We start from the raw sequence: 14287 nt of genomic DNA, 5'->3' as shown, positions 1-14287 counted from the left end.
CAGTAACTATTAGAGATACTAAAGAAAGTGCACCTCTACAATTAAAAGCACTACTGTATACTCCAAATCCCACACCAGAAGATCTGAAGCCATGAGTATAATATGAAAGTTGATTTCCTAGGTTCTTCAACATATTCCATAAAAAGAGACCGGTCTTCTAAGTTGGTCAGGTTCCTTTTTATACCAAGAAAATACTTAGAAAGATATCTCGGGTAATTTCCATGGAGGGGTTGACGATATCCTAAATGGAAGCGCTTTATTTCTAGCTATATCAAGACTTTATTCATTGTTTTACCTGAAAACCATTAGGTTTTTGAGATTCTGGGTGCAATTCACAATATCTCCAATGCCTTACAAGGTTTGCTGTCTGAAAGACTAAAGAATCCGGAAGTCTTTGCAAATTAAACAATATCAAACAATAGAAGACTTTCGGTAAAGGATTAAAGGTAATTCTCTAGTGTAAGCAGGGAAGCTTGGAATAGGTGAAGTTGTAAAGGCTTTTATGGCCAATATGATACCAGTATGGTGTATAGAATCTAAAAATCTTTAATCGGCTTTGGGTGGCTGAGGAGTAAATTTCACAACTATAACAAATTTGAAAAGAATAAGACTTTCAACAACTTTAAAATAGTTTTGCGGTCTGTTCCCCATGATGTATGGGACAGAACTTTTGAAAGATTCATAGAAAGACATTTTACTTTTAAGGCTTTTAAATGAGGAACCCATGTCAGCTTGCTATCAAATAACGCGAAAAATTTAGCTTCATTTACACATCAGATCCATTGGCCTTTGATGTACGTATCCAGGTCTGGATCTAATATCGAAATACAACCGAAATGGACAACAGTTTTGCTTGTCAGAAACTTAAATCCATTGATAACAGCTTAGTGAATAATTTTGTCAGTTTTGAATTTTAGTTTCTCTCAATCATTGACATTCTAGCTCCAACAAATGATATGGAGAGATCATCTACAAAGTGTGTTTGAGAGTATCTTGGGGAATGACGGAGGAAATCCAATTTAAGGCTAATGCAATTAGGGCTACATTTGACGCACTACCATGGGAAACTCCTTCCTGACATTTCGTCTCAGAGTTTCACCTACACTAGCTTGAAAAAATCTGAGATACAAAATCTTGAATGAACAATGGTAGCTCTCCTCTCAATGTCAAATTATGAATGGTTTGCTATGTGTTTTTCAAGGTAAAAAAAGGACTTACATGGTTATATTTGGAAGCAAAGGCTTCACAAATAAAGAACTTAAGTTGTACCAACACAACAGTCATTGGGTGCATTTTTTCTGAAACCACATTGGATAGGTGATAAAATACCTTTGTTTTTCAGGTACCACACCAGTCTTGCACTGACCATTTCCTCCATGATCTTACATAAACAAGATGTCAATACAATTGTAGAATAGAGGAAATGACAAGCTAGACATGTTCATGATATTTATAATAGCAACTGAAAGTATATCTTGTAAAGTAGAACACTATTACATCCTAAATCCTAACAAGGAAATACTGTACTTCACTACAGTAATCTAATGACTGGCCTCTGGGAATCCACTGACTAACAGGAGCTCCCCCAATCCTTAAATTAACCCCTGCAATTTTCTTCAGAGATACTCAATAAATCATAATTACATGAAACACATCCTAACTTACACAAAAGAGCATACCTGGTCAAACACATACAATACTCATAGAATAATTATATAAAAAGGATATGTATAAATTCTGAGCAAAAATATGACTTCTTGACATTAACAACTTCAGGTGTGGAATATTGCTTCATATACTGTACACTAGAGCTGGGAAATGTTATTTTCATTAGTAAAATAAATTTTTGAATATACTTACCCGATAATCATGTAGCTGTCAACTCCGTTGCCCGACAGAATTCTACGGAAGGGATACGCCAGCGATCGCTATACAAGAGGGGGGTGTACTCACAAGCGCCACCTGTGGCCAGGTACTGCAGTACTTCTTGTTGACACCACTTCAATTTTTCCTCGGTCCACTGGTTCTATGGGGAGGAAGGGTGGGTCAATTAAATCATGATTATCGGGTAAGTATATTCAAAAATTTATTTTACTAATGAAAATAACATTTTTCAATATTAAACTTACCCGATAATCATGTAGCTGATTCACACCCAGGGAGGTGGGTGAAAACCAGTGTACATGTATATCAAGAAGCTAAGTATCCCGTATTTCATATTATCAGTTATTCAAAATAACAATGAAATTACAAGTACCTGGTAAGGAAGTCGACTTGAGCCATTACTCTGCCTTAAATAAGTTCGTCTTCCTTACTGAGCGCAGCGTTCCTCTTAGGAGGCTGAACAACTCTAAGGTGCTGAAGTATCAAGGGCTGCAACCCATACTAAAGGACCTCATCACAACCTTTAACCTCGGCGCTTCTCAAGAAAGAATTGACCACCCGCCAAATCAACAAGGATGTGGAAGGCTTCTTAGCCGACCGTACAACCCATAAAAAGTATTCAAGAGAAAGGTTAAAAGGTTATGGGATTATGGGAATGTAGTGGCTGAGCCCTCGCCTACTACTGCATTCGTTGCTACGAATGGTCCCAGGGTGTAGCAGTACTCGTAAAGAGACTGGACATCTTTGAGATAGAATGATGCGAACACTGACTTGCTTCTCCAATAGGTTGCATCCATAACACTCTGCAGAGAATGGTTCTGTTTGAAGGCCACTGAAGTAGCCACAGCTCCCACTTCATGCGTCCTTACCTTCAGCAAAGCAAGGTCTTCTTCCTTCAGATGAGAATGTGCTTCCCTAATCAGAAGCCTGAATAGTAAGAAACTGAGTTCTTAGAACTTGGGAAAGAAGGTTTCTTGATAGCACACCATAAGGCTTCTGATTGTCCTCGTAAAGGTTAAGACCTTTTTAGATAGTACCTAAGAGCTCTAACTGGGCAAAGTACTCTCTCCAGTTCATTCCCCACCAAGTTGGACAGGCTTGGGATCTCGAACGACTTAGGCCAAGGACGTGAAGGAAGCTCGTTTAGCAAAAACCGAGCTGCAAGGAACATGTAGCCGTTTCAGATGTGAAAAACAATGATCCTGCTGAAGGCGTGGATCTCACTTACTCTTTTAGCTGTTGTCAAGCACACGAGGAAAAGAGTTTTTAATGTGAGGTCCTAAAAAGAGGCTGATTGGAGAGGTTCAAATCTTGATGACATAAGGAACCTTAGGACCACGTCTAGATTCCAGCCTGGAGTGGACAACCGACGTTCCTTTGAGGTCTCAAAAGACCTAGGGAGGTCCTGTAGATCTTTGTTGGTGGAAAGATCCAAGCCTCTGTGGCGGAAAACCGCTGCCAACATACTTCTGTAACCCTTGATCGTAGGAGCTGAAAGGGATCTTACTTTCCTTAGATGTAACAGGAAGTCAGCAATCTGGGTTACAGTGGTACTGGTTGAGGAAACTGCATTGGTCTTGTACCAGCTACGGAAGACTTCCCCTTGAGACTGATAGATTCTGAGAGTGGATGTTCTCCTTGCTCTGGCAAACGCTCTGGCTGCCTCCTTCGAAAAGTCCCTAGCTCTTGAGAGTCTTTCGAAAGTCTGAAGGCAGTCAGACGAAGAGCGTGGAGGTTTGGGTGTACCTTCTTTACGTGAGGTTGACGTAGAAGGTTCACTCCTAGAGGAAGAGTCCTGGGAATGTCGACCAGCCATTGCAGTACCTCTATGAACCATTCTCTCGCGGGACAGAGCGGAGCCAATCCACGTCAGCCGTGTCCCTTTGCGAGAGGAGAACTTCTGAAGTACCCTGTTGACAATCTAAAACGGCGGGAATGCATACAGGTCGAGATGGGACCAATCCAGCAGAAAAGCATCCACGTGAACTGCTGCTGGGTCTGGAATCGGAGAACAATACAACAGGAGTCTCTAGGTTATCGAGGTAGCGAACAGATCTAAGGTTGGCTGACCCCACAGGGCCCAAAGTCTGCTGCAAACACTCTTGTGAAGGGTCCACTCTGTGGGGATGACCTGACCCTTCCGGCTGAGGCGATCTGCCATGACATTCATACCGCCCTGAATGAACCTCGTTACCAGCGTGAGCTTTCGATCTTTTGACCAGATGAGGAGGTCCCTTGCGATCTAGAACAACTTCCACGAAAGAGTCCCTCCCTGCTTGAAGATGTAAGCCAGGGCTGTGGTGTTGTCAGAGTCCACCTCCACCACCTTGTTAAGCTGGAGGGACTTGAAGTTTATCAAGGCCAGAAGAACCGCCAACAACTCCTTGCAATTGATGTGAAGTGTCCTTTGCTCCTGATTCCATGTTCCCGAGCATTCCTGTCCGTCCAAAGTCGCACCCCAGCCCGTGTCTGATGCGTCCGAGAGGAGACGGCGGTCGGGTTTCTGAACAGCCAAAAGTAGACTTCCTTGAGAAGAAAGCTGTTCTTACACCACGCGAGAGAAGACCTCCTCTCTTCGGAAACAAGAACTGAGACCGTCTCTAGCGTCATGTCCTTTATCCAGTGAGCAGCTAGATGATACTGAAGGGGGGGGGAGGTGGAGTCTCCCTAACACGATGAACAGGGCCAGCGATGAAAGTGTCCCTGTTAGACTCATCCACTACCTGACTGAGCATCGGTTCCTTCTCAGCATGCTCTGGATGCATTCTAGGGCTTAGAAGATCCTTGGGGCCGACGGAAAAGCCCGAAAAGCTCGACTCTGAAGATCCATACCCAGGTAGACAATGGTCTGGGATGGGACGAGCTGAGACTCCTCAAAATTGACCAGGAGGCCCAGTTCCTTGGTCAGATCCATAGTCCATCTGAGAATCTCCAGACAGCGACGACTTGTGGGAGCTCTTAAAAGCCAGTCGTCTGACGGAGCCGGACACAAGATCATGGTACTGCTGCACAGTCTGTGAACTGTCAACCATGGGGAAGCGAGGAAGTACAGTGACAACCCGAAGCTGTCTAGACTGTCTGGGTCGTATAGACAACTCCTTATCGGGTTGCTGAGGTTGCCGCACTGCGTCACAACAAGTCACTTCTGCTGGTTGTTGAACGTCCTCCCAGTGACACACTGACTCCGTAAACAAAAAAAAAATCCTCTAACAAGGACTAAGCTTGGACTGCATGTCTTGCAACACAGCTCAAGGTCTATGGGAGCAGGTGTGTTAACAGACGGGGTTAGCGACTGAAGTGGAACCATTACCTTCCCTGGAAGCATGTTATGCTTAAATAAAAGTCCATAGGAGGCTACGCAGCAAAAGGCTCCTCTCCAAATGACAGAGTCCTCAAGGGAATATCAGAAGGAGGGAGAAAAGCACTTTCTCATCTACAGGGACCATATCCGAGAAAAGCTAAGTTCTCTCAGTGAGGGTTTCACTGGTGCAAAAGCAGCAGACTAGAAGGCAACGTTATGAAACTGCTTGACAGTCTAGTGAGTTGGCAACAACCAAAGATGTGTGACTGAGAAGCATGCGGTAAGGTATGCAGAGCATGCTGTATGTAGAGCATGCTGTATGCAGAGCATGCTGTATGTAGAGCATGCTGTAAGAGAAGCAGAGCATGTTGCATGGCGTGTAACATTTCTCAGAAATTCCATGACCAGTGCTAGATTGAGTAATATCGCATTACTGTCCATTGAAAGTGCACGTGCCGAGGGAATTGATTTAGACTGTTTTGTGATGAATTTGATAGCAGGCATGATAATCGTAGAATTAAGCTGCACTAAATATACGATCTATAATCTACTTCACCTCAGGACAGGGAAACTCGCCCTGTTGGCAACACTGCATTACTTCATGCCTGCTTGCATGGGGTTTTAATATCAACATAATATTTACATTACATTCATAACTCATGATTCATTTTTGTTTTGAAGATATTTTGCCATATTTGCGATTTGTTAAAAATATATTGCAAGGAATACATATATATTTTTTTATTTAAGTAATACGAATAACCTCCATTATCATAATGTTTGTGTAGGCATACATGTATATGATTACAAATGCAAGTTATGAAAGTAATGAGGTGTTATTATTGTCATTTGTTATTTCAAAGTTGAATGGGAAGAGGCTCAAGTTGAGGAGAAAGTGGCAGATGCATGCGTTGAGGTGGCTGACTCCTAGCATGAGTTTCTTGTCTCAAGAGTTGCGCTTGCTGTAAGGGTAGCGGATGCGCAGTAGCAGGTTCCTGAGGAACGAGTTGAGGTTCCTGAGGTGTGAGCTGCGAGAGTTGAGGTAGCGGCTGCGCAGAACGCAGTTCTTGTCTCGCGAGTTGAGGTTCCTGAGGTGCTAGCCTAAGGAGTTGAGGCTCTCGCCTTGAGGAGGGTTGAGGTCGCTGCAGCGAGTGCTGAGGTGGCTGCCTCATGGATGGAAGAGGTTGTCGTACCTCAAGAGATTGATGCCTCGCTGGTGGAACCGCAGGCGGAAGCGGAGGAAGTAAGGCATAAGACTCCTGCTCCCATTGCTGAGGTTGCCTTAAGGAAGGCGGAGGTTGCTGCACACCGCTGGTAACTGGCAACTCAGTACGCGGTAAGGTATCCTGAGGAACCTCAACTTCGTACGCCTGGCAGACTGGACTGCGGTGAGGCGGAGCGATCGCAGGAGGAGGTGTAACCTTCTCAGCCTGACACTCACGCATTAAGACCGCAAGCTGTGACTGCATGGACTGCAGCAAAGTCATCTTGGGGTCGACAGACGCTAAGGTCTACTGAGGCAAAGCCTTAACAGAAGATGAGGTCTGTTGCGGCATCACCTTACCTCTCTTAGGAGGTGTGCAGTCACCTGATGACTGCGGAGAGTCAGAGCTAATCCAAAGACTGCAACCAGGTTGTAGAACTCTTGAGGTCTGGACTTTGCGTTTGAGAGGTCTTGAGACCTGAGTCCAGCGTTTTCTCCCTGACATTTCTTCTGCAGACGAGTAAAAGACGGGCTCAATCGTCTGCGGGTGGGAGTGACGGTCTCTGTAAGACACGCCCGCAACCACCGAGGATACTTCTGTGCGCCGATCAAGGCCTGCCGAACCCTTTTGCCCTTCGACATTGCTTCTCCCCTGGGCTTGGGAGCTTGCAAGAGGTCCCGGACTGGGAGGACGACTGGCACGCACAGAAGTACCCTCACGCACAACACTGACACACTTTGCGCTAATCACTTATCACTTTTGATTTTCTGTTTGCACTTATTTCACTGAACTCGAAACTTTAAGTGGTTTGTACCTGAAACACGCAATTCTATCCTTCCTTAAAAGTTAGTAATTGCGAAAACAGAATTACAATGTAACAGAAAAATCTAATGAAAGATAAATAATTCAGTGGATGGAAAGAGACTAAACACTAGATCAAATAAACTACGTTTAAAATCTCTCACCGCATAAAGCTTGAGAACAAGAATAAAACTCTAGAAACGTTTACCTTCTTCCCCTAAAGAGACTAGGGAGAAGAGCAAAAACGATAACAACGTTACTCGCTTGAACGAAACGTTTATCCAGCTCTCTCTCCCTCCGTCTCTATCTCTCTCTCTCTCTCTCTCTCTTGACTTAGAACCTGAGAGAAGAGCACAATCATATATATCGTTAAAACATATTATTGTTAAAGGAAAAAAACTGAAATATTTCCCAAATAAAAAGTTCCTTTATTAGAATTAAAACCATTAAGCTAAGAAAGAATGAACAAAACGTTAGAAACAGTTACTCTTACTGCAACGTGACACCGTGAAAATTCTCTCTCTATCGTAACGATAGAGCGCAAGTTGAACGTTCTGAACGTCAACAACTGCAGAGACAAAACAAAACGTTAGTTCAACTTTGAAAACAGTACGAGACTATCAAAGAAATTCTTTCAAAAACATTAAAATAGCATAATATGTTAACAGGTAAAACCGAAATGACGGGCTCAATGTTAATTAACTTCGGTACAAGAAAAGACCGCCTACTATTAGGAAAGGTCGAATATAAACAAATATAAAAATTAATTTTAATAAGTTTATAAAAAAGGAAGTTAATCGAAGAGGCCTATAAAAGGCGGAGAGATAAAAAAAAAATCTATAACTTTTGTTAAGCAAAATTAAGAAAAGAGTCTATACTCTCTTAGACACCAACACTTCCGTCTAAGGGAAGGGTCGGCCATTTAAAGGTGAAAGAGAGTTCATACTCTCTTCGTCACCATAATTAATCAAATTAATTCCAAAAGCTAGCTAAGCTAATAATAAAACTTCCTGAATAGCGAAAGCTGAAATCTTAGAGCAATACTTCACCAAAAACCGTGAACAAGACTCCAAAATTATAAGCGTATCCATGAACGTCTTGCCGGAAGCACGACAGAGGAAAAATTGAAGTGGTGTCAACAAGAAGTACTGCAGTACCTGGCCACAGGTGGCGCTTGTGAGTACACCCCCCTCTTGTATAGCGATCGCTGGCGTATCCCTTCCGTAGAATTCTGTCGGGCAACGGAGTTGACAGCTACATGATTATCGGGTAAGTTTAATATTGAAAAAAATCATTAGAGAGGATAGGATAGCTTTTTGGTAGCAACTCAGCTGCAGCCGTCAATTGCGGTTAGTATGCCATATAGTTCAGCAGTAACTATTAGAGATACTAAAGAAAGTGCACCTCTACAATTAAAAGCACTACTGTATACTCCAAATCCCACACCAGAAGATCTGAAGCCATGAGTATAATATGAAAGTTGATTTCCTAGGTTCTTCAACATATTCCATAAAAAGAGACCGGTCTTCTAAGTTGGTCAGGTTCCTTTTTATACCAAGAAAATACTTAGAAAGATATCTCGGGTAATTTCCATGGAGGGGTTGACGATATCCTAAATGGAAGCGCTTTATTTCTAGCTATATCAAGACTTTATTCATTGTTTTACCTGAAAACCATTAGGTTTTTGAGATTCTGGGTGCAATTCACAATATCTCCAATGCCTTACAAGGTTTGCTGTCTGAAAGACTAAAGAATCCGGAAGTCTTTGCAAATTAAACAATATCAAACAATAGAAGACTTTCGGTAAAGGATTAAAGGTAATTCTCTAGTGTAAGCAGGGAAGCTTGGAATAGGTGAAGTTGTAAAGGCTTTTATGGCCAATATGATACCAGTATGGTGTATAGAATCTAAAAATCTTTAATCGGCTTTGGGTGGCTGAGGAGTAAATTTCACAACTATAACAAATTTGAAAAGAATAAGACTTTCAACAACTTTAAAATAGTTTTGCGGTCTGTTCCCCATGATGTATGGGACAGAACTTTTGAAAGATTCATAGAAAGACATTTTACTTTTAAGGCTTTTAAATGAGGAACCCATGTCAGCTTGCTATCAAATAACGCGAAAAATTTAGCTTCATTTACACATCAGATCCATTGGCCTTTGATGTACGTATCCAGGTCTGGATCTAATATCGAAATACAACCGAAATGGACAACAGTTTTGCTTGTCAGAAACTTAAATCCATTGATAACAGCTTAGTGAATAATTTTGTCAGTTTTGAATTTTAGTTTCTCTCAATCATTGACATTCTAGCTCCAACAAATGATATGGAGAGATCATCTACAAAGTGTGTTTGAGAGTATCTTGGGGAATGACGGAGGAAATCCAATTTAAGGCTAATGCAATTAGGGCTACATTTGACGCACTACCATGGGAAACTCCTTCCTGACATTTCGTCTCAGAGTTTCACCTACACTAGCTTGAAAAAATCTGAGATACAAAATCTTGAATGAACAATGGTAGCTCTCCTCTCAATGTCAAATTATGAATGGTTTGCTATGTGTTTTTCAAGGTAAAAAAAGGACTTACATGGTTATATTTGGAAGCAAAGGCTTCACAAATAAAGAACTTAAGTTGTACCAACACAACAGTCATTGGGTGCATTTTTTCTGAAACCACATTGGATAGGTGATAAAATACCTTTGTTTTTCAGGTACCACACCAGTCTTGCACTGACCATTTCCTCCATGATCTTACATAAACAAGATGTCAATACAATTGTAGAATAGAGGAAATGACAAGCTAGACATGTTCATGATATTTATAATAGCAACTGAAAGTATATCTTGTAAAGTAGAACACTATTACATCCTAAATCCTAACAAGGAAATACTGTACTTCACTACAGTAATCTAATGACTGGCCTCTGGGAATCCACTGACTAACAGGAGCTCCCCCAATCCTTAAATTAACCCCTGCAATTTTCTTCAGAGATACTCAATAAATCATAATTACATGAAACACATCCTAACTTACACAAAAGAGCATACCTGGTCAAACACATACAATACTCATAGAATAATTATATAAAAAGGATATGTATAAATTCTGAGCAAAAATATGACTTCTTGACATTAACAACTTCAGGTGTGGAATATTGCTTCATATACTGTACACTAGAGCTGGGAAATGTTATTTTCATTAGTAAAATAAATTTTTGAATATACTTACCCGATAATCATGTAGCTGTCAACTCCGTTGCCCGACAGAATTCTACGGAAGGGATACGCCAGCGATCGCTATACAAGAGGGGGGTGTACTCACAAGCGCCACCTGTGGCCAGGTACTGCAGTACTTCTTGTTGACACCACTTCAATTTTTCCTCGGTCCACTGGTTCTATGGGGAGGAAGGGTGGGTCAATTAAATCATGATTATCGGGTAAGTATATTCAAAAATTTATTTTACTAATGAAAATAACATTTTTCAATATTAAACTTACCCGATAATCATGTAGCTGATTCACACCCAGGGAGGTGGGTGAAAACCAGTGTACATGTATATCAAGAAGCTAAGTATCCCGTATTTCATATTATCAGTTATTCAAAATAACAATGAAATTACAAGTACCTGGTAAGGAAGTCGACTTGAGCCATTACTCTGCCTTAAATAAGTTCGTCTTCCTTACTGAGCGCAGCGTTCCTCTTAGGAGGCTGAACAACTCTAAGGTGCTGAAGTATCAAGGGCTGCAACCCATACTAAAGGACCTCATCACAACCTTTAACCTCGGCGCTTCTCAAGAAAGAATTGACCACCCGCCAAATCAACAAGGATGTGGAAGGCTTCTTAGCCGACCGTACAACCCATAAAAAGTATTCAAGAGAAAGGTTAAAAGGTTATGGGATTATGGGAATGTAGTGGCTGAGCCCTCGCCTACTACTGCATTCGTTGCTACGAATGGTCCCAGGGTGTAGCAGTACTCGTAAAGAGACTGGACATCTTTGAGATAGAATGATGCGAACACTGACTTGCTTCTCCAATAGGTTGCATCCATAACACTCTGCAGAGAATGGTTCTGTTTGAAGGCCACTGAAGTAGCCACAGCTCCCACTTCATGCGTCCTTACCTTCAGCAAAGCAAGGTCTTCTTCCTTCAGATGAGAATGTGCTTCCCTAATCAGAAGCCTGAATAGTAAGAAACTGAGTTCTTAGAACTTGGGAAAGAAGGTTTCTTGATAGCACACCATAAGGCTTCTGATTGTCCTCGTAAAGGTTAAGACCTTTTTAGATAGTACCTAAGAGCTCTAACTGGGCAAAGTACTCTCTCCAGTTCATTCCCCACCAAGTTGGACAGGCTTGGGATCTCGAACGACTTAGGCCAAGGACGTGAAGGAAGCTCGTTTAGCAAAAACCGAGCTGCAAGGAACATGTAGCCGTTTCAGATGTGAAAAACAATGATCCTGCTGAAGGCGTGGATCTCACTTACTCTTTTAGCTGTTGTCAAGCACACGAGGAAAAGAGTTTTTAATGTGAGGTCCTAAAAAGAGGCTGATTGGAGAGGTTCAAATCTTGATGACATAAGGAACCTTAGGACCACGTCTAGATTCCAGCCTGGAGTGGACAACCGACGTTCCTTTGAGGTCTCAAAAGACCTAGGGAGGTCCTGTAGATCTTTGTTGGTGGAAAGATCCAAGCCTCTGTGGCGGAAAACCGCTGCCAACATACTTCTGTAACCCTTGATCGTAGGAGCTGAAAGGGATCTTACTTTCCTTAGATGTAACAGGAAGTCAGCAATCTGGGTTACAGTGGTACTGGTTGAGGAAACTGCATTGGTCTTGTACCAGCTACGGAAGACTTCCCCTTGAGACTGATAGATTCTGAGAGTGGATGTTCTCCTTGCTCTGGCAAACGCTCTGGCTGCCTCCTTCGAAAAGTCCCTAGCTCTTGAGAGTCTTTCGAAAGTCTGAAGGCAGTCAGACGAAGAGCGTGGAGGTTTGGGTGTACCTTCTTTACGTGAGGTTGACGTAGAAGGTTCACTCCTAGAGGAAGAGTCCTGGGAATGTCGACCAGCCATTGCAGTACCTCTATGAACCATTCTCTCGCGGGACAGAGCGGAGCCAATCCACGTCAGCCGTGTCCCTTTGCGAGAGGAGAACTTCTGAAGTACCCTGTTGACAATCTAAAACGGCGGGAATGCATACAGGTCGAGATGGGACCAATCCAGCAGAAAAGCATCCACGTGAACTGCTGCTGGGTCTGGAATCGGAGAACAATACAACAGGAGTCTCTAGGTTATCGAGGTAGCGAACAGATCTAAGGTTGGCTGACCCCACAGGGCCCAAAGTCTGCTGCAAACACTCTTGTGAAGGGTCCACTCTGTGGGGATGACCTGACCCTTCCGGCTGAGGCGATCTGCCATGACATTCATACCGCCCTGAATGAACCTCGTTACCAGCGTGAGCTTTCGATCTTTTGACCAGATGAGGAGGTCCCTTGCGATCTAGAACAACTTCCACGAAAGAGTCCCTCCCTGCTTGAAGATGTAAGCCAGGGCTGTGGTGTTGTCAGAGTCCACCTCCACCACCTTGTTAAGCTGGAGGGACTTGAAGTTTATCAAGGCCAGAAGAACCGCCAACAACTCCTTGCAATTGATGTGAAGTGTCCTTTGCTCCTGATTCCATGTTCCCGAGCATTCCTGTCCGTCCAAAGTCGCACCCCAGCCCGTGTCTGATGCGTCCGAGAGGAGACGGCGGTCGGGTTTCTGAACAGCCAAAAGTAGACTTCCTTGAGAAGAAAGCTGTTCTTACACCACGCGAGAGAAGACCTCCTCTCTTCGGAAACAAGAACTGAGACCGTCTCTAGCGTCATGTCCTTTATCCAGTGAGCAGCTAGATGATACTGAAGGGGGGGGGAGGTGGAGTCTCCCTAACACGATGAACAGGGCCAGCGATGAAAGTGTCCCTGTTAGACTCATCCACTACCTGACTGAGCATCGGTTCCTTCTCAGCATGCTCTGGATGCATTCTAGGGCTTAGAAGATCCTTGGGGCCGACGGAAAAGCCCGAAAAGCTCGACTCTGAAGATCCATACCCAGGTAGACAATGGTCTGGGATGGGACGAGCTGAGACTCCTCAAAATTGACCAGGAGGCCCAGTTCCTTGGTCAGATCCATAGTCCATCTGAGAATCTCCAGACAGCGACGACTTGTGGGAGCTCTTAAAAGCCAGTCGTCTGACGGAGCCGGACACAAGATCATGGTACTGCTGCACAGTCTGTGAACTGTCAACCATGGGGAAGCGAGGAAGTACAGTGACAACCCGAAGCTGTCTAGACTGTCTGGGTCGTATAGACAACTCCTTATCGGGTTGCTGAGGTTGCCGCACTGCGTCACAACAAGTCACTTCTGCTGGTTGTTGAACGTCCTCCCAGTGACACACTGACTCCGTAAACAAAAAAAAAATCCTCTAACAAGGACTAAGCTTGGACTGCATGTCTTGCAACACAGCTCAAGGTCTATGGGAGCAGGTGTGTTAACAGACGGGGTTAGCGACTGAAGTGGAACCATTACCTTCCCTGGAAGCATGTTATGCTTAAATAAAAGTCCATAGGAGGCTACGCAGCAAAAGGCTCCTCTCCAAATGACAGAGTCCTCAAGGGAATATCAGAAGGAGGGAGAAAAGCACTTTCTCATCTACAGGGACCATATCCGAGAAAAGCTAAGTTCTCTCAGTGAGGGTTTCACTGGTGCAAAAGCAGCAGACTAGAAGGCAACGTTATGAAACTGCTTGACAGTCTAGTGAGTTGGCAACAACCAAAGATGTGTGACTGAGAAGCATGCGGTAAGGTATGCAGAGCATGCTGTATGTAGAGCATGCTGTATGCAGAGCATGCTGTATGTAGAGCATGCTGTAAGAGAAGCAGAGCATGTTGCATGGCGTGTAACATTTCTCAGAAATTCCATGACCAGTGCTAGATTGAGTAATATCGCATTACTGTCCATTGAAAGTGCACGTGCCGAGGGAATTGATTTAGACTGTTTTGTGATGAATTTGATAGCAGGCATGATAATCGTAGAATTAAGCTGCACTAAATATACGAT

The sequence above is a fragment of the Palaemon carinicauda genome, chromosome 4 (assembly GCF_036898095.1).
Source record: "Palaemon carinicauda isolate YSFRI2023 chromosome 4, ASM3689809v2, whole genome shotgun sequence".
Taxonomy (NCBI): Eukaryota; Metazoa; Arthropoda; class Malacostraca; order Decapoda; family Palaemonidae; genus Palaemon; species Palaemon carinicauda.
This window is presented reverse-complemented; position numbering follows the sequence as displayed.